The sequence below is a fragment of the Hypanus sabinus genome, chromosome 7, assembly GCF_030144855.1.
Source record: "Hypanus sabinus isolate sHypSab1 chromosome 7, sHypSab1.hap1, whole genome shotgun sequence".
Lineage (NCBI taxonomy): Eukaryota > Metazoa > Chordata > Chondrichthyes > Myliobatiformes > Dasyatidae > Hypanus > Hypanus sabinus.
Window position 1 is genome coordinate 38,251,245 of NC_082712.1, and position 22,402 is coordinate 38,273,646.

A 22,402-nucleotide genomic window follows, 5' to 3' on the forward strand; every position below is an offset into this window, starting at 1 on the left:
TTGATATTTCGGGCCGAGACTTGATGAAGAGTCTCAATCTGAAAAGTTGATTCTTTTTTGTTTTCCACTGTTAGCCAGATGGAATGACAATCAGTGAACAAGAATGGAGGTGGCCATTTTGTGAGACCACCCTTGCAGCTCACAGTTTGTGAACTATTTGAACTGATTTCTTGCTCTGATATAATTTAATCTGAGCAATGGAATGTGGATGCAGGAAGTTTTCTGCTAATGATCTGCTAAATCTGTGACCATTCTCAGACAAGTAGCTATTTATTCTGTAAAGTAGCAGGGTTGCAGGAGGAGCAATTTGTAATTTTGTTATACTCAGTGTCCGGGTCACCTGAAGCAGTCAGAGTTGAAAAAGATAAAAGGCACAAGGCTTGGGGGCAAAGGCCATAGAACAATCCTGGACCAGATCTGATAAGGAGTTGGCCCAGGTCAGTCAGGTGATCTCGAATCAATGAGATTGAAGCACAACATTTGAACTGGTGAGGAAAGAGTACAAAGATGGCAGACTTTGAACACAAAGGAACAACAAATCACCGGAGACTAACCACCATGGATGAGGAGTACCCCACACTGGACATGTGGAGATTAGATCAAGAGTACGACAGACACCGAGGCAGCTTTGACTCCTTTCCCAGGTATTAACTTTTCTATTCTTTTTGACTGTTCCCAGAGGGTCAGGGAAGCTTAGCAGTTATGCACGCAGGTATTTGGATGAGAAAATTCATGTGCTCTTCAGTGAGACAATAAAGAAACTTGGTGGTAAATACAGATTCTCGCTGTGCCTAAATGATCATTATTACTGAGGGGTACTTCTTAAAATAAGACTTAAACTGGAAATAAGAGCAGAAAATACCTTGTGTGTTACAGGTTTAATTCAGCTTAAAAAGAGTACTGTATTTTGTTGCATTTGGAATTAACTGTACTGGGCCATGGTTGGCCTTGCTCCAGAGCCAGTACAGTGGACAAACCTATCAACAGTGATGTTATTGCTTGGCGAACACGGTGATCAGAAACATTTTTTCTCAACAGGTGCAGGTAAGGTAGGCTAACAAAGAAGAAATAGAGGACCCAAATTTCTATTATGCAGGGGGATAGATGGTTTGACATGTGTGGACAAAACCTTAGGTATTCCAGAAGGTACGAAGGTACAGTTCATATGCAATAAAATTCTAGAGGAGATATTATGCAGTTATCCCAGACAGAATAATCATCAGTCAGTTTTTAGATCCAATTACTGAGTAGCCCTCAGGTAATGATTACAGTTCTGTGGAATCACTCTCATTGTGTGGGCAGTGATCTGCACATGAGATATACCACATCAAGCATTTCTTGAAGGTTGCTTCCATCATTATAGAGTGTCCACAGGGGACTGGGGAGAGTAAAATGGGAGAGGAGCTCAAGAATATGGGTATGAGTTTCTATCAGGGCCCAGGCCCCTTCATGGTTTTCCAAACTACTCCCCCAAGTAATACAAAACAGGTAAAATTAGTGTCAGAAGATAATTGGGAATTTATCACTTTGTCATCAGGGTATCAGCACATGCAGATAATTTTTGATCTAACTGACCTTCGGAGACAACTCAGCAGAATTGAGTTTAAGCCTGTCAAAAATTACAGGAAATGAGGACTATTGGAATTAGTGCGAGCAGGCTATGCACCAGGAGTATCAATAGTCAACACCCTAGATATGGCAGAATTAGAAACACAGACACAGTCCCTCCAGCAGAAATGTGAGATATTGAGAAAATTATCAAGATCAGATTGCATGGAAATGGAAATAATTTAACCTACCCTTTGAAATGATTCACATTGTGGGCAAATATCTTGAGAAGGCTTGGATATCCTCAAGTACCCCACCGACACATGCTCTTGTGATGAGTGGTACAGTACAGGTAAAGAGAAGAGTTATCAAAATTCCAACAAGGGAGAGACCCCTGATCTTGCCCAGGAAAAAAAATGCAAAGACAGAAACTTGTGCATTGTGGTTTCAGTAAAGAAGATCGTGTGTTGTCTATTTTGCCCATGAAATATCAGTCTTTCTTACAATATACATTGGTGGGAGAGATATTATATGGCAACAGCTGTAACAAGGGATGGAAACAACGCCCCTTGGAGGGGTCACAATTTCACAACTGGAAATAAGACTTTTCATCTAGTCAGCAAACTTTATCGCAGCTAGAGGTACTCACAGTAGCGAAGGAACACCACACAATCCAACAAATGGAACAAGATCAATGTTTGTGGGAAGATGTTACCAAGTTGCCACTGATTCCTCTCTTGACTGCAGACTGTACATGTGTTGTAGAGGAGGCAAGGGAGATAATCCATCAATGGACTAAACACACTAAAGTAATTAAAACTCAAGCTGGTAAGCAAATGCAATACAGAGTGACTCAGTCTTTTGGAGTAAGTTTTGGAATTGGGACAAAAATGTTCAAATATATCTATGGGTGATAATAGTATGCATTTGTACTCTGTTAATTGCATTGCTTAATGTATATCAAGTTCGAAGGTAGAAGGCTGAAATAATGGAAAAATTAGAGGATGACACTTTTATAAAACAGAAGAGATGATTGCCAGTATAAAGAGCGTGATTCCAGTAAGTAATTATTAGCATTATTTATATTAACTGTTACGCTATTGTGGGGTGGCATGGTGATGTAGTGGTTAGCACAACACTTTACAGTACACACGACATAGGTTCAATACCTGTCACTGCCTGAAAGGAGTTTGTATGTTCTCCCTGTAACCACATGGGTTTCCTCCAGGTGCTCCGGTTTCCTCCCACAATCCAAAGACATACTGGTCGATTAATTGGTCATTGTAAATTGTCCCATGATTAGGCTAGGATTAAATCAGGGGTTGTTGGGTGCATGACTCAAAGGACCGGAAGGGCCTATTCCATGCTGTATCTCAATAAATAAACAATAAATAAATACGTAATGTTAGTGTTGCACATCTACTGGGGACCAATGGCAGTCAACAGAATGAGAGGAGGATATTGATCATAAAATAAATATCTTTGGATCAAGAGGAGGAAGATGTTGGCCAGAAAGAATGACAATCAGTGAATAGGAATGTACATGGCCATTTTGTGAGACTGTCCTTGCAGCCACCATTTTGTGAACGGTTTGAACTGATTTCTTGCTCAGGGTAATTTAATCAGAGCAATGGAATGTGGATGCAAGGAGTTTTCTGTTAATGACCTGCTAAGCTTGAGACCATTCTCATGCTACATCCACACTAGACTGGACAATTTTGAAAACGCTGGTTTAGTGTAAAAACGACAGGCGTCCACACTAGACATTTTTAAAAATATCTCCATCCACATTGAAATGGAGATTTAAGTGAATCTCCTCCTACTGCACATGCGTAGGGCACATCTACTGAAAACAAGTGACGTGTTTGGTGTCGAATCTCGCTGTGAAAGATGGCGCGTGTTTGTTCAGTTACAGACTAGAAAAACTTAAATGACGGGCAGCTGTTGGCTCTCGTGCAGGAGGACTTAAAAGTAATAAAAAACAAATACTGAAGCGTATGGAGGCAACCGACAGGGAGTTCACGGAAGTATGACCCGGCTGATGACGAACATTGAAGAACTGACTAACTCTGTTGCATTAATAAAGCACCTTGTTAAATGTATAAAACATGTCTACATCAGTATTATCTTGTATTTCCATACAATGTTTCATTAGGCTGTTACACATCTATTGTCAGAGAAGTACTTGAATAAATAGAAACCACCTTCATACGAGCAAGGACAGAAAACAGGGCAAAGTGAGTACAGTATACTTATTTATTCAGTAGGTTATGGGTCAAAGTATTTGGTGAATATATTTTGAACTCTTCTGGCTTCAGTCTCATTGCCATTTGTTCTGAAATTGTCAGGTTGCGTTCAAGAAAACAATAAAATGGCGCGCTGCCACCTGACAGCGTTTTCAGATTTCTCCAGTTACCCCGTCCACACTGAACTGCCCAAGCAGTGTTTTAAAAAATACCCATTTTGGAGAGTGTTTCTAAAAATCTCCAGTTTCGGGGGACGAAAATGCTGTTTTAGTGTGGAAGAAGGGTAAAAACAAAGAGAAAAAGCTTTGGTTATGGATTTTTCTGGAGCAGTGTGGACGTAGCCTTAGACAAGTAGCTATTTGTGGTGTAAAGCAGCAGGCTTGCAGGAGGAGAAAACTGCAATGTCTCAGGCAGTCACCTGATTTAACTGGTTTGAACCAGTCAGAATTGAATAGAACATAAGGGACAAGGCTGAGGGCAAAGGCCATAGAACAATGCTGGTTGTAGCTCTGTGGACCAGAGCCAATAAGGAGGTGATCCAGGTCTGTCAGTTGACCTCAAACTAATGAGATTGAAGCAATTTGAACTGGTTAGGAAAGAGTATAAAAATGAGAGGCTTTGAATGCAAAGGAGCGAAGACACTCTGGAAACCAATCATCACACATGTGGATTACGTCTGTTACATGGAGATTAGATCAGGAGCCACAGGAACACATCATTAGTGTAGACTCCTTTCCCGGGTATTACCTTTCCAATTCTTTGACTGTTCACAGAGGGTCAGGGAAATTTAGCAGTTGTGCATGCAGGTATTCGGATGTGAAAATTACGTGCTCTTCAACTGGGGCGATGAAGATACTTGTCCGCAAATACAGATCCTCTCTGTGCCTAAACAATTATTATTAATAAAGAGTAATCCTTGTAACACCACCAATGCTGCTTAACTTGCTGAGTTCCTCCAGCATTTTGTCTGAATTACTCCCACGTGGGACAGAGACTCACAGCACATAGAGTCACACTACTGAGTTTCAGGGCATCAGCTCATGGTGGGAATGGAGTGGAGGGTGCAGAACAACTCCTGCCCATGACACAGCTCAGAAAATTGGACAACCTTTAAAGGCTGGTTTAACTGGCTGTCAAATCTGTCAAAAAAAACTATAATGTTTCTGTCCTTCTCTATTGCCAAGTTGAGGTTAGGTGCAGATTGGAGGAAGATCACCTCATATTCAGTCTTGATAGTTTCCAGCCTGATGGCATGAACACTGGTTTCTCTAACTTCCAAAACCACTCTCCTGTGTTCCCCTTTTTTCTGATATTCCCCCCCAGCCCTCCTCACCCCTTCTTTATCCCTCCTTCACCCTCTTCAGTCCACAGCAAAACTCAGGTCAAAAGCAGAAGGGCCTCCTAACACACCCTGGAAAATCTGTTCAGTGACTTTTTGTCTGCCCAGCAAAGGAACACACAGCTTGAACCACAACATCAAGTTTGCTGATGACATGACCGTGGTGAGTCTCATCAGCAAAAATGACGAGTCAGCTGACAGAGAGGAGGTGCAGCGGCTAACAGGCTGGTGCAGAGCCAACAACCTGTCTCTGAATGTGAACAAAACAAAAGAGATGGTTGTTGGCTTCAAGAGGGCATGGAGCGACCACTCCTCACTGAACATCGACGGCTCCTCGGTAGAGATTGTTAAGAGCACCAAATTTCTTGGTGTTCACCTGACGGAAAATCTCACCCAGTCACTCAACACCAGCTCCGTAGCAAAGAAAGCCCAGCAGCGTCTCTACTTTCTGCAAAGGCTGAGGAAAGTCCATCTCCCACCCCGCATCCTTATCACATTCTACAGGGGTTGTATTGAGAGCATCCTGAGCAGCTGCATCACTGCCTGGTTCAGAAATTGTACCATCTCTGATTGCAAGACCCTGCAGCGATAGTGAGGTCAGCTGAGAAGATCATCAGGGTCTCTCTTCCCGCCATCACGGACATTTACACTACACGCTGCATCCGCAAAGGAAACAGCATTATGAAGGACCCCATGCACCCCTCATACAATCTCTTCTCCCTCCTGCCCTCTGGGAAAAGGCTCCGAAGCATTCGGACTCTCACAACCAGACTATGTAACAGTTTCTTCCCCCAAACTATCAGACTCCTCAATACCCAGAGCCTGGACTGACACCAACTTACTGCCATATTGTCCTGTTTATTATTTATTGTAATGCCTGCACTGTTTTTGTGCACTTTATGCAGTCCTGTGCAGGTCTGTAGTCTAATGTAGCTTTCTCTGTGTTTTTTTTATGTAGTTCAGTCTAGTTTTTGTACTGTGTCATGTAACACCATGGTCCTGAAAAATGTTGTCTCATTTTTACTATGTACTATACCAGCAGTTATGGTCGAAATGACAATAAAAGTGACTTGACTTGACTTGAGAGATAATGAATTTAGAAAGGAACTCCAAAGCTTGCAGATGGGTCCCAAGATGTCTTTTTATCAACAAGGTGATGATATTGGGAATTATCTCCTTGGGTTCAAAAAGATGGTCCAGATATGGCAATAGCCAGAGAAGGAATGGGCCTGCCAGCTAGTGCCACTACTGATGGATAAAGCTCTTGAAGCCACATGGCAATGGATGAAGAGAGGTCCAACAACTATCCTGATCTGAAGGAGGTGCCGTGGGCTAAATTTGAATCTTGCAAGAAACCTATTGCCAAAGCTCTCATTCCAGTACTCTACTCCTGGGGGATTCACCTACTGAGATGTATCATCACCTGAGTACCTCTGCCGCAATGGATTCAACCTGAGCTGAAGTCCAAGGAAGTGACTGGTGAGGCCATTGTTCTGGAGTAGCTGCTGTGGGTTCTTTCTCCGGACACCAAAACACAGGTCTGAGAGCATGAACTAGTGAAGAGACTAACTGTGGGCCAACTTGCCCTGCAGAATCTCAATGCTGACAAGATGGCACCATCATGGTCATTATTCCAAAGCAACAGAGTCTGTAACCCTCCAAGGGACTCTCAGGGTAACTCTGTGGAATTGGAAAGTGGAAGAATCAAGGTCAAAAAACCTCTGGTAGTTTCTTCTTACCTTTATTTGCAACCATTGTCAGGTGCCAGGTCATAAGTCCTCTGCATGTCCTCTTACGGAGCCCAAACTGTCAGGTATATACTGTGTAGTATCAAGAGAGGGAGAATGTGGTGATGATGATAATGATATTGACTGTAATGATTGTGAATATGGGAATGGAAAACAGCAGAATGTTAAGAGAAAGAGCCTATGTTTATAATAGTCAATGTTAATGGAAACCCTGTTAAACTCTTTTAGGTTCTGGTAGCTCTCTGTCATTTATTCATGCCCCTGCCTTTGGTATTATCTACAGTCACCAAACAACTAACCAATCTGTAAATGGTGACTAGAAGTCTGAGCCACCAGCAAAACTTACTATTGAGCTGGGTGACCACAAGTATTTGACAAAAGTAGGGGTTCTGGAGAAAATGCCAGTTGACATCATTCTGGGGAGAGATTTGCCTGGGTTACATGAGTTGCTGAGGAAGGAAACAAGCCAATCACGTCCATCTGTTACTCCAGGAGTAGATATTGCTGTTTCTTATTTTGTCATGACTCATGCTAAACCAAAGCAATGGCCAGGTTATAATCTCTGCCTGACTTGGATGCTGGTCCGTGCAAGGGGGGAACCAAAAGGCCTAGAAAGTCATGCTGGCAATGGCACCGTGGGAAATGTGCTGGTTCTCCTGTCTCTGTAGATTTGTACAGACCCATTGTTGATGACTCTGAAGGGGTGTTGGAGGTCAGGAAGGGCCTGGGAAGGTTGACCTCTCCCATCTCGATGGCTGCCAAACAGTGGAGCTGCAGAAGATATTTGCTGACTTTTCACAGTTGTGCCAGGTGAGACCAGGACTGACAAAGGTCCTAAGACATTCCATTAAGCTCAGACCTACCAGGGTTCAGTACGCCAATACTGTTACAGAGCATTAGAGCAACTTGTGGGGGTACTGAAGGATGAGTTATGGCCCATCCTGGAGCTGGGAATTATCGAGCCTTCAAATAGTGAGTGGAGCATTCATTTCATTACTGACCCACAGAACCACCCTGAGGGGCGATTTCCGGAAGTTGAATGCCTTTTTTTTTAATGCTTATCCTATGCCCTGCATTGATGACCTACTTAAAAACAAGTGGATGTGCAATCTACATTACTACATGAAATATTTGTAAAGGCTACTCATGGGTTCCCAGGGATGACCAATCAAAACCCCTCACTGCCTTCCGCATGTCCCTGGGTCTGTTTCAATTTACATTGATGCCCTTTGGTCTTCATGGTGCACCAGCAACCTTCTAGCAGCTGATGGACTGGGTGCCCCAAGGCTGCAAGGACTTAAGTGTGGCCTATCTAAATGACATGATCATCTACAGTCAGATGTGGTCAAGTACCTGGACCGTCTGCTCAGGGTCTTGGGGAATATTCATGCTACCAGGCTCATCCTCAATCTACAAAAATGTGAGTGAGCAAGAAGGGAAACCAGATATCTTAGCTACCAACTGGGACATTGAGATGTTTGAGCACAGCTGGACAAAGTGGAAGTGATCTGCAACCTCACACCAAGAAGGAAATGAAGTCATTCCTGGGTCTGGTAGGGAGGTATTGGTGGCTCAATCCCTAATTTGCCACTCTGACTATTCTCACTGGGAGGCTTGTAAACAACCCAGTGACGTGGACGAGTGCATGTGAAAATGCTTCTCAAGCCCTTAAAGCTCAGATGTGTTCTTCACCTGTCCTTCAGAGTCCAGACTTTGACAAACAGTTCCTCATCCAGGTGGATGCCTCAGGAGTAGGCTTTGGAGCAGTGTGGCCCAAGGAAAACCTGGAGAAGAGCGACCTGTCCTTCACCTGAGCCAAAAACCTCCCAAGGGAAACCAGGTAAAAGGAGTGTCTGGCCATTGTGGACCCGTGACAGGCTATGGTACTACCTCTTTGGCAGGGAGTTTGACCTCTACACGGATCACAGAGCATTGGCATAGATTGAGACAATGAAGGACTGTAATGTCAGAGTGTAGCTGGAGCTCCTAATCTTCAAAACCTGTGCCCAGCATAAAGCAAGGAATGGAAATGTTACTGCAGACTACTAGCCCCAGCTGCTGAGCATCATCGCCGCAGGGGAGAAGGGTGATCATGTGACAGACAGCACCCGGGAAACGCAAGTATTTATGTGTGAATATGCATGTAAGGAGTGGTAAACACACTCCTTACATAGATATTCACACTCATATATACTCTCTGTCTCACACACAGCCTTGTTATTATGCTCTAGTTGTGCTGAGTGTACACTCTTGAATGTCTTCGCCGGTATATTCTCATGATGGATCCTAAAGCAAGTTGATGTGCTTGGATTGGATTTATCGCGCATTTCCCAACATACTTACTTGCTGCCCTTTACGCTATTGGCGTTAAGGGCAGCAGTGAAGGTCTTCCATCTCTATCTGTTCTTGGCTAAAACTAGTTTTGGTGTTGGTCTTAGCAGTGGTCAAGGCTTCCTTCATGGTGCTAGTAGCTTCCCTTCGGTTTTCACTACTGTCAGCCATGTAATTCCCGAGTGGTGACTTTGGAATTCCTTCACACATAGATATAGAAGGATTCCTCATTGCTCTTTCTGTAACAGCTTTATTTGACCAGTAAGGGCTGTTAGCCCTGAGCTGATCCATCGAACCTGGACCACTCTTAGCCTGGCCTCTACCCTATGATCTGTTTGGCATGGGTGACCCTACCAGAGCCAAAGCATGAATCCTTGTCTCTCTGAGTCATAAGAGGCACACAGCCTCCAAACCACAGTGAGCTTGTGGTCCTCTTGCAGGTTTCCCACCATACACTGTGCATTATTCTATTCCTTTAGTCATGGGGTTGTGTAAATGTGTATATGTTCTTTTAATATGATATTTAAAGTAGATACTTCTGTTTATTTTGTCTTAAGTTAACTTTGTTGGTAATTAAAGATGGTATGTCCTAGTGTTGAACATAAAGGAGCTCATCACCTTCAGAGAGAGAGATTGGAGCTGCCAGGAGTTCACACTGGACAAAAACTGTACAGAGCTCTTATTGTATTTTCTGGTAGATAATTTCTTGCAGTGTTCTTTTTGTTATTTTCGCTCATTTTTGCAGGTTTGACTTTCAATGCACTTAATAAACATCCTTGCACTAAAGTGTCAAGCAACTCCAGCCATCTATTTATTTGTTCATAACCCATGAATCTAACACACACTGTCCCCTCTCACTCACCTGTCTATCACCGGCCTCACCTGACTCCACCTATCACCATCAATTCCTGCTCCAGCCCTTCCCCAATATACTGGCTATTTCTCCCTTTTCTTTCCAGTCTTGATGAAGGGTCTCAACCCAACATGTTGAGGTACATTTCCCTGCAGAAATGCTACCTGACCCGTTGAGCTCCTCCAGGTTTCTGTCTGTTGCTCCAGGTTTCCGCAAACCTCTTGCATCTCCATGTTTCTGAGCATCTCTTTCATCTTGGTACATCCAAGAACTGACTGAAAAAAAATCAAATGATAGAAGCTAAGAATAAATGAACACAAAATACTGGATTACTTTTAACAATTAGAATAATTTATTTTGATTAATTCAGCATGAATATAAATCAGGTAACACCTTGCTCCCTCACAACTGTCAATCTTCATTCAAATGAATGAGGATGTTATTCCTGGGATTGGTTGAACCTGGTGCAAACATGACTAACAGACATCCCTGGATTTTACTGATAGCAATTTGCTGCAACTTGCACTCCACTGTAGATTCTGTGAGTCTAAAATCAGAGTGCAACCCGACAATCTGCTTCGGAGGCCAACGTATATGAAATAAGCTCAGGATTTTGAAATAATTTGAAGCTTGGTGGGACTTAGAGGTGTGCTGGAAATTAAACACAGCAGGTTATCAGCAAAATAAAGACACTAGAAGGTCAGTCAATTAACATGGGTTGTCATTGATAAATACTTCAGGCTAACAATAAAGACTGCTTTAAAATAACTGACTACTCTTAAATATGAACAGATTTGTTTATAGATGATTCTTACTGACATATCCAATCGGAGACCTCACTGATGACTATATAACATTTCTTGTCATTAATCAATGATGATAAAGTTATCATCAATAGTAGTTAACAAATAATCACTATTTATCTTTACAACACATACAAAACGCTGCAGGAACTCAGCAAGTCAAGCAGTATCAATCGAGGAATAAGAGGTCAATGTTTCAGATCAAAACATTGACTGCTTATTCCTCTCCATGTATGCTTCCTGACCTGCTGAGTTCCTCGATCATTTTGTGTGTGTCGCTCTGGATTTCTAGCATCTGCAGAATCTCTTGTGTCAGTGCTTTGCCATTTACCTTTACAGTGTTGTATTTGGTTCAACATAGTTGCCATTGTCAGGTCTGAAATAGATGATAAATGATTTCCTGAAGACTGCTTTCTAAAGATCTAGAAATGTGGCACATAAAAACCCATCACTTATGAGTAAGCATAAAGATGAACAAGAAATTAAAATGATGTGGTTGTTTGCTCAATTCAGCTGGAATAAAATTTATAACCAGACAGAAAGACATTGATAATTGGGGCAAAACACTCAGTTAAATTGTAAAATGTTAAACTGCAGTAGATTAGATACAACTTGATGCTGGCGGACTTCTTTGATGGATATTTTTTCATTGATGGGGAAGCCTATGGAATACCATAGAAAGCTACAGTTTTGTGGTCTCTGAGCTGTTTGAAGCTTAAGAAACATGTCACTTAATTACGTGCTTGACTACATTCTCCTGTAAGTTAAAAGTAAATGAACAGAAATGTAGACTGAAAATAAACTGGGCTCAGCTCAGAGACAGCAGTGAGTGCAATTAATGGGTCATGATCCTGAGGGCATATGCAGATGGGGCTCCCCTCATCGCCAGGTGGAAAGATGAATTATACAGGAAAAACATTGGAAAAATTTTACAGGAGGAGAGAAGGATGGAAGAAACAGCCCCAGATATTCAGTCATGCAATACTATTTCTTTCAGTGACGCACAATTAAAAATTAGGATGAAATGACATATATATACGAGCCATTTTGCGTCATTCTGGGAATTAGAACAGACGTTTCACACTTGCATGCTAATGTGTTTCCAGATCCAGATATGTATCAGCCCTCACACAACATGGTTTTTCAATCATTCTGGGTGGAATTCAGTGGCAATTTTCTGAGGCTCTCCAAATGTTTGCTCACAATTCAGCTAGATTTTCCTTTTCTCTTGCACTCATTCCTTCATTTGCAACTCTCATTCTGCCCCAGAGGACCCTGGAGGCTGCCTGCTCAAAGTTCAAAGTAAATTTATTATCAAAGTACATGTATGTCACCATATGCTACCTTGAGATTCCGTCTTTTTTACAGGCATTTACAGGAAAACAATGAAATACAACAGAATTTATGAAGAAGTATAAATAACAAAGACTGATAAACAAGCAGTGTGTAAAATAAGACAAACAGTGCAAATAATAAACAAGTAAATAAGTAATACTTAGTTGTAGAGTTCTTGAAAGTACTTCTTTATGTTGTGGAGTCAGTTCAGCGTTAAGATGAGGGATGTGACTCACTCTAGTTCAGGAGCCTGATCAAGTTGAAACCTGTTCTCAATCACTACAGTGGCTACTAATGCCATTTCTGAGCTTGCATTGTTAGATGTTGCAGGGTGATTCGCCAACAAATCGCAGCCATTGTAGGAGCTGCCAGTATGGACAGCAACATCAAGGGAGAAGACACTGAAGGGTTTAATTTGAAAGTCATTATTTTCAGAGGGTCCCAAATTCCTATCTCACCAAGATACAGAGTTTGTTTAATTTAAGTCAGTTGTGGAGACCAAGTCCTGATGAATATTTAAGGCAGAGGTTGATAGATTCGTGATTGGTCAGGGCATGAAGGGATGCAGGGGGATGGCAGGAGATCGGGGCTGAGAGGAAAAATGGATCAGCCATGATGAAATGGCACAGTAGTCTCGATAGGCTAAATGGCCTAATTCTACTCCTATATTTTATGGCCTTGTGCTCTTGTCCTGTTATGGATTTATTGAGTATGCCAGCAAGAAAAAGAATCTCAAGTATTTGGTGGCATACATGCACTTTGATAATAAATTTATTTTGAACTTTGAACTTTTTGAACTTTTCATGTTTTTCAATATTAGCCTTCATTTTTAGAACCATGATTGGTATGGTTGTATCTGAAATGCAACTATAAACGTATTGTACTCCCAAGTAGCAAGGGAAATTAGATAAATACTCATCAAACTTGTGGCTGAAAGTGGTTTCTCAATGGTCCTCTAGAATCGAGGAACAGCCATCATTGGCAGGGTTTGGAGGACATTACATCCTACCAAGCAAATTACTAGATGAGCTCAGTTTGAAAGGGAGAATATAACTACAGCTGTGAAGATCCCTCCTGCATTGGTGACCCTGTGATCTCCGTCTCAGAGGCCATCATCAGGTTGTCTTTTGGGAGGGTGAAACTTTGCAAGGCACCAGACCCCGATGGAGTATGTACCTGGTAAGGCTCTGAAAACCTGTGCCAGCCAACTGATGGATGTATTCAAGGACATTTTCAATCTCTCACTGCGACAGGTGGAAGTTCCCACCTGTTTCAAAAGGGCAACAATTACACCAGTGCCTAGGAAGAGTAGTGTGAGCTGCCTGAATGACTATTGTCCAGTAACACTCACATCTAGGGTGATGAAATGCATCAAGAGGTTGGCCACGGCTAGAATCCACTCCTGCCTCAACAGGGGCCTGGACCCACTGCACTTTGCCTTTCATCATGGCTGTGTGGCTAGGCACAGCTCAAATGCCATCTATAAGTTTGCTGATGATATAACTCAGATGGAGACAAGTGGGTGTACAGGAGCAAGATATACCAGCTAATTGAGTGGTGTCTCAGCAACAACCTTGGACTCAACGTCAGTAAGATGAAAGAGCTGATTGTGGACTTCAGGAAGGGTAAGATGAAGGAACACATACCAATCTTCATAGAGGGATCAGAAGTGGAGAAAATGAGCAATTTCAAGTTCCTGGGTGTCAAGATTTCTCAGGATCTAACCTGGTCCCAACATATTAATGCAACTATAAAGAAGGCAAGACAGTGGCTATATTTCATTAGGAGTTTGAGGAGATTCGGTTTGTCACCTAAAACAATCAAACTTCTGCAGATGTGCAATGGAGAGCATTCCGACAGGCTGCAACACTGTTTAGTATGGGGATGGGAGGGGTGCTACTGCGCAGGATCAAAAGAAGCTACACAAAGTAGTAAAATTAGTCAGCTCCATCTTGGTACCAGCTTCCGTAGTGTCCAAGACATCTTCGAGGAGCAGTGCCTCAGAAAGGTGGCATCCATTATTAAGGACCCCCAGCACCCAAGACGTGCCATCTTCTCTTTGTTACTCTTAGGCAGGAGGTACAGAATCCTGAAGACACACACTCAGAGATTCAGGAACACCACCTTTCCCTCTGCCATCTGATTCCTAAATGGACATTGAACCCATGAACACTACTTCACTTTTTTATATTATTTCTGTTTATGCACTATTTCTAATTTAACTATTTAATATACATATATATCTTACTGTAGTTGATTTACTTTTTTTTCTATATTATCACGTATTGCATTGAACTGCTGCCACTAAGTTAATAAACTTCACAACATATGCTGCTGATATTAAAGCTGAATCTGATGTTTGAGTGCTAGACTGTTCCTCAAGGCAAACACCCTGATGATGGAACTGCATTGTAGTGATGCCATCTCAGAAGCTCATGGGCCATTCCTTCTGAGCCGTTAATCATGCTAACTTATTGCTGCAGTAGTCGGGATTTCTGCAAACAGAACATGAGACATCACACACACATTCTTTCACCATGAGTGGGACAACAAGATGAAGCTTCAATTAATTCTGGATTTTGTTTTTAAAATAATGATTTAATATGTATTTAATATATGTAGTAGTTAATATATCACTGTTTGAGCATCTGAGTGTCAGAGGAAGCAGGTGATCACAATACGGTGGGATTGGTGTAGTGAACACTGCCTGGAAAGGTGAGAGCCTGCAAATGACAACATTGTTGAAATACTGGGTCGAGAACTGTCATTTCCATTCATCTGCTGAAGCCATATTTCTGTACGTGCCTGAATTCCTTGAGATACCTTCTTAAGACCATAAGACATAGGAGTAGAATTAGGCCATTCAGCCCATCGAGTCTGCTGATCCCAGATCCCATTCAACTCCATACACCTGCCTTCTTGCCGTCTCTTTTGATATCTTTGGTAGTAAGAAAATACACCTGCCAGGACTTGGGTAACTTTCTAAACCTTGGCAATAAGACTCTCTCCTTTGTTTGATCTCCCCAACTATGGGCGGCAGAGTGGTGTAGCTGACGGAGCTGCTGCTACAGCTTCTGAGACTGTACTAGATCCTGACTTGTGGTGCTATTTGTGTAAAGTTTGAACATTCTCTTTTGATACGAGGGTTTCCTCCCAGTGCTCTGATCTTCTCCACATCTCCCAATGTGCAGATGTGCAGGTTGGTGTACTCTTTGGGCTCTAAACATTGACCTTTGGCTGTAGGTGAGTGGTAGAAACATGGGGTGTTGATGGGAATGAGGTGAGAATGAAATGGGATTAGTGCAGATATGAGATTCATGATCGGAATGGGCTTGAAGGGACAAATTATGTTTCAGTGCTCTATGATTCTGAGACTGAATTATTGGCTCTAAAATCCTAATCATGAACTATTTAATTATGACCTTTTGCCACAATAGGTCTACATGGGTGTGTTCTCATTGGTGCTTCACATAGCCTTGGATCACATGGACAATACTAATATTTACTTCAGGATGCTGTTTGTTGACTACAGCTCAGTATTTAACACAATTATTCCCACAATTCTGATCAAAAGGCTCCAAAACCTGGGTACCTTCCTCTTCAACTGGATCCATAATTTCCTAACTGGAAGACTATTGTCTGTGTGGATTGCAAATAGCATCTCCACTTCGCTGACGATCAACACTGGTGCACCTCAGGGATGTGTGCTTAGCCCACTGCACTACTCCCTCTACACCATTGCTAGGCACAGCTCAAATGCCATCTACAAATTTGCTGACGACACAACTATTGTTGGCAATATTTCAGATGGTGATGAGGACGCGTATAGGAGCAAGATAGATCAGCTGGTTGAGTGGTGCCACAGCAACAACCTTCACTCAACCTCAGTAAGACTGGAGAATTGATTATGGACCAGAAAAAGTAAGATGAGGGAACACAGACTAGTCCTCAGCAAAGGATCACAAGTGGAAAGGGTGAGCGATTTCAGGACCAGGGTGTCAACATCTCTATCCTGGGCCTAACATATCGACTCAGATACAAAGAAGGCACGACAACAGCTATATTTCATAATGAGTTTGAGGAGGTTTGGTATGTCACCAAAGACACTGGCAAATTTCCACAGAGCATTCTAACTGGCTGCATCACCATCTGGTGTGCTGGGAGGTAGGTATTGCACAGGATTGAAATAAACTACGGAAAGTTGTAAACTCAATCAGTTCCATCAAGGACACTGGTCTTCCCAGCATCCAGAACATCTTCAAGGAGTGATGCCTCAGAAAGCTGGCATGGATCATTAAGGGCCCCCATCACCCAGGGCATGCCCTCTTCTCATTGTTACCATTCGGGGGCAGTACAGGAGCCTGAAGGTACACCAACAACAATTCAGGAATAACTTCTTCCCCTCTGCCATCAGATTTCTGAATGGACATTGAACTTATGAACACTACATCACTACTTTTTTATTCTCGTTTTGCACCACTTTTTTAACTTAACTATATATATAAATTAGCCACTTTAATTTACAGTTTTTATTATTCTGTATTGCAATGTACTGCTGCCACATTACAACAAATTTCACGACATATGCCAGTGATAGTAAACCTGATTCTGATGTCATCATAACACAATAAGTACTGTGATCTTGCATTATACTTAATAGTATTTGAAACATTATAACATTTTGAATGTCAAGACTGGTAGATTTATTGCAGCAAACATGCAGCTGAATGCATTCAGCTGCATGGGTAATAAAGTTGTATCCATAATATTCCTTTGAAATTTGAGAAAGGTTCCTGGTCTGAATTTTGCCAATACTGTTAAGTGCACATTATCAGCTCTCCAAATGTAACACCTTTCACACTTCAGATTTCTACAAATTTAGCAGGTGGCTTAACTGTTATTGGTCATTTTATCTATTATCCAAAGTCAGTTATTATTGCAGACTGCAAATTTTCTTCAGCACCATAGTATTATTATATTAAGTTCAAAGTAAATTTATTATCAAAGTACATATATGTCACTATACACAACACTGAGATTTGTTTTCTTGCGGGCATACACAGTAAATCCAAGAACTATAATAGAATCACTGCAAGATCACACCCAATGGGATGGACAAACTATTAAAGTGCAAAAAAACAACAAACTGTGCAATTATAAAAGAAGAAAAAAAAATAATATTAACTTAAGTTTAGTTGTCACTCAACCATGCCTGAATACTCATGAATACAACCAAATGAGACAGTGTTACTCCGGGGCCAAAATGCCAACAGTCACACACAGCACAGAGCACACATAGCACATATAAGACAGCAAGCATGTAACCATATCAGTAAGATACTGACTCCATGAAATCTGCAGTATTAGACTATAATAGACCTTCATCTTCTGTCCAGCGAATATTGGGGGGGGGGGGGGGTAGCAGCACCGACTTTCCAGCCTGGACACCACACCGGCTCTGATCCCTCGGTCCTGGGCTGTAAACAGGGAACACTGTGGTGTAAGGCTTAGTACTCACACATATGAGACAGCAAGCACACAGCAGTAAAATACAGCCACGCAAAAATATATATACTGTATATGTATGAATACATAATCCAGACCCTGACTGCCAAAGAAATCTGCATTTGACCACAACACAGCTTGTCTTCTGCTGAGTGAACACGGGTGGGCCGAGCACTGCAAACAATTCTGGCCTGGATGGTACGTCATGCCACCTTAGGTGAGCACTCCAGCTCTGACAACTATCTCCTGGCGGCTCTAAACGTGACATTGTGGCCTGAGGCCTGGTCCTCGCTATGCTTGAGGCAACGCAGCTCCCCTGCCATTCACCCCTGCCCTCTGCCAACATATCAGTCAATCAAACTTGCAACATTCCACATTGACAATATCCAAAAGAGCTTTGTGATCGCAAGAAAAGCGATCAAGATGGTCACTTGCTATTTGACTGTATTAAGTAAATAAGCAATAAATATCGAGAATGTGAGATGAAGAGAACTTGAAAGTGAGTCCATAGGTTGTGGGAACAGTTCAACAATAGGGCAAGTGAGGTTGAGTGAAGTTATCCCCAATGTTTCAAGAGCCTGATGGTAGACGGGTAATAACTGTTCCTGAATTTGTTGGTGTGCAACCTGAAGCTCTGGCACCTTCTTCCTGATAGTAGCAGTGAGGAGAGAGCAGGACCTGGGTGATGGGGTTCCTTGATGATGGATGCTGCTTTTCTGTGACAGCACTCTATGCAGTAATTTGTGGGGAGAGCTTTACCCTTGATGGACTGGGCCATATCTTCTGCATTTTCTAGGATTTTCCATTCAAAGTTATTGGTGTTTCTATACCTGGCCACGATACAACCAGTCAATATACTGCCTAGCACATATCTATATAAGTTTGTCAAGTTTTAGATGTTATGCCAAATCTTTGCAAACTTCTAAGGAAATAGAGATGCTGTCAAGCTTTCCTTGTGCTGGGTCCAGGACAGGTTCTCTGAAATGATAACACTTATGATTATGATAAATTTAAATTTGCTGACCTTTTCCACTTCTGATCCCCCAATGAATTCAGGCTTTCCTCTTCCTGAAGTCAATAATCAGCTCTCTGGTCTTGCTAACATTGAGTGAGATGTTGTTGTTATTGTGTCACCACTTAGCCAGATTTCCAATCTTCCTCCTATAGACTGACTGTGACTTATGAAGATAATGCTTTTTTCTTTACTGTTGCTGGGTCGAGATCCTGGAACTCCCCAGCCAACAGGACTTATCAGAACTGCAGAGGGAGAACATTGAGGAGGAAGCATTTAGCACTACTGTCTCTCTGCTCCAGGGAGCCAGGTTTGATCCTGACCTCAGATTCTGTCTGTATAGGGTTTGCACTTCGACCCTACAACTGTATATGTTTCCCCAAGGTGCTGCCATTTCCTAATACATCACTGTAGTGTAGATTAATGGAAAACAGGGGAGATGATGGGCGTGTGAGGGACAAGATGCTGCAGGGTGGAATGAGATTCATGGGATAGTTCTGCTGGAAGCTAGCATGGACCTGATAGGGTGAATAGCTTTCTGTGTGTCATAATAAGTATTTAAGAAAATTTGTAGCAGTTCATGGAGGTAGTTCACCATGAAATTCCGAAGGGAAATTAGGGTTGGGAAATAAATGCTGGTCTGGCCAATGATGCCCACATCATGAAAATTAAGAAAATAGAAGGATAACTGCTTGGCAAATGTGGTTGACACATCTCATATGATAAAGAGTCTCAACCCGAAACCTTGACTTTCTGTTTCTCTCCACAGATACTGCCTGACCCACTGAGTTCCTCCATTGCCTTTGTTACTCCCTTGTATCTACAGACCCTTGTGTCTCCATGATTACTGCATCTACAGGAAATAAAGGCACACCTCAACTACCTCTCGTTGTTTATCCTAATAATCTTAATAAAGTGACCAACCTTTCCACTTCAGAAACTAATATTATCAAAAAAAATGTTGCCCCAATGTCTTAACCCTTCATTGTATATTTCTGATCAAACCATTATTTTTTTCTGTACAAATTGATTACTTACAAAACTTGGGTCCAGCAGCTAACAGACAGGAAAGCGTATGGAGCAGCTGTGAGCTGTCAGAGAAATGACTGATCTCCTGTTGCAGAAGGAGATGATCTTGCTGACAGAATTTCTACTGATAGTAAGTTCTCACTAATATTTCTCTTGTGTTACCTAACTACATCCTCTTTGTTTTAATGTCAGCAGTAAGAGTTTGGGCTGCAGTCCCAAAAGAATTGTTGTGCTTCACTCTACCATGACTAGCGGCTCCTTTTTCACTTGAGAATGTCACGAGCAAACTGCTGGAAATTACTTAAAGAGGCTGTGAGCATCCATTTTAAATTCATATCATACTGGTCGGCCAAGCCTCAAGAAACTCAGAAGGACAAAGATGTCAAGCAAGGCTGATTCCATGAGGTACATATCTCATACAGCACTGTTTTTTTGGGTAACTTGCACAAAATGTCTAAGGAACTCAGCAGGTCCGGCAACAGTAGAACAGCAGCATAGTGGTCAGCACAACACTTTACAGTAAAGGTAATCCGGGTTCAATTCCCACCGCTGCCTGTTAGGAGCTTGTATGTTCTCTCCATTACTGCATGTGTTTCCTCCAGGTCCTCTGGTTTCCTCCCACAGTCCAAAGACACACTGGTTGGTAGGTTAATTGGAAATTGGAAATTGTCCCATGATTAGGATAGGATTAATTTTTAATAGGATAGGATAGGATTTTTTTGAAGAAGTTACGAGGAATGTTGACGAGGGTAAGGCAATGGATGTAGTCTATATGGACTTCAGCAAAGCCTTTGACAAAGTTCCACATGGAAGGTTAGTTAAGAAGGTTCAGTCGTTAGGTATTAATGCTGGAGTAATAAAATGGATTCAACAGTGGCTAGATGGGAGATGCCAGAGAGTAGTGGTGGATAATTGTTTATCGGGATGGAGGCCGGTGACTAGCGGGGTGCCTCAGGGATCTGTTTTGGGCCCAATGTTGTTTGTAATATACATAAATGATCTGGATGATGGGGTGGTAAATTGGATTAGTAAGTATGCCGATGATACTAAGGTAGGAGGTGTTGTGGATAATGAGGTGGATTTTCAAAGCTTGCAGGGAGATTTATGCCGGTTAGAAGAATGGGCTGAACGTTGGCAGATGCAGTTTAATGCTGAGAAGTGTGAGGTTCTACATTTTGGCAGGAATAATCCAAATAGAACATACAGGGTAAATGGTAGGGCATTGAGGAATGCAGAGGAACAGAGAGATCTAGGAATAACAGTGCATAGTTCCCTGAAGGTGGAGTCTCATGTAGATAGGGTGGTGAAGAAGGCTTTTGGAACGCTGGCCTTTATAAATCAAAGCATTGAGCACAGAAGTTGGAATGTAATGTTAAAATTGTACAAGGCATTGGTAAGGCCAAATTTAGAATATTGTGTGCAGTTCTGGTCACCGAATTATAGGAAAGATATCAATAAATTAGAGAGAGTGCAGAGACGATTTACTAGGATGTTACCTGGGTTTCAGCAATTAAGTTACAGAGAAAGGTTGAATAAGTTAGGTCTCTATTCATTGGAGCGTAGAAGGTTGAGGGGGGATTTGATCGAGGTATTTAAAATTTTAAGAGGGATAGATAGAGTTGACGTGAATTGGCTGTTTCCATTGAGAGTAGGGGAGATTCAAACGAGAGGACATGATTTGAGAGTTAGGGGGCAGAAGTTTAAGGGAAACACGAGGGGGTATTTCTTTACTCAGAGAGTGATAGCTGTGTGGAATGAACTTCCTGTAGAAGTAGTAGAGGCCAGTTCAGATGTGTCATTTAAGGTAAAATTGGATAGGTATATGGACAGGAAAGGAGTGGAGGGTTATGGGCTGAGTGCAGGTAGGTGGGACTAGGTGAGATTAAGAGTTCGGCACGGACTAGGAGGGCCGAGATGGCCTGTTTCCATGCTGTGATTGTTATATGTTGTATGTTATAAATTGGAGGATTGCTGGATTCAAGGGTCCAGAAGGGTCTACTCTGCACTGTATCTCAATTTAAAAAAAATTTAAAACATTGATGGAAAGGAATAAAGAGCAGATGTTTTGGGCAGGGACCCTTCATCAAGACTGTTTTTTGGGTCTGGGTGAGTGGTTCCTTCAGACCAATCATGGTGAGCCATAACAGGATCCAGACATAATGTAATTCCAATGTGATTAAATGCTTCCCATATTTTTTTAACAGAACTGTGAAACAATAGCTTAAGGTACCATGTCCCTTCTTCATTGATGCTGTGGTGAGAGGCATCAAAATCCCTACCAAGATTCTGTTGTCGAGTCATTGAATCATACAGCACAGAAACAGGGCCTTCTGCCCACCATAACACTTAGGTGTCATGACTGCAACTGATTCCACCATCCACTCTGGAGGAACACTCCAGACTTCAACCACTTTGAGCCAAAAAATCTTTCCCCTCAAATCTTCTACAAAAATAGTCCCCTCACTTTACACCTCTGCCCCCTGGTTTCTGATAGTCTCACCATGATTAATTAGGAATAAAAAGGATGCTGATTCATTCTGTAGTTCACAGCTGCTCTCAGATGAACTGGGGACATTGCATCCCATTAATTATAGACCACAAATTACAATTGACATCAAGGTCTATAACTCTGTATAGTATTCCCCCAGACAAC

The 22,402-nt window shown here is 42.0% G+C and overlaps 1 long non-coding RNA gene across 1 annotated transcript in view; it reads right to left on the reverse strand.

Annotated features, from left to right (window-relative positions):
- Positions 1-22,402, reverse strand: part of LOC132396309 (uncharacterized) — a 69,158-nt gene that overhangs the window by 4,961 nt on the left and 41,795 nt on the right. Inside the window, exon 2 of the long non-coding RNA XR_009512942.1 lies at positions 10,230-10,340. This is a non-coding gene — a long non-coding RNA (uncharacterized LOC132396309). The remainder of the gene's footprint in view (positions 1-10,229; positions 10,341-22,402) is intronic.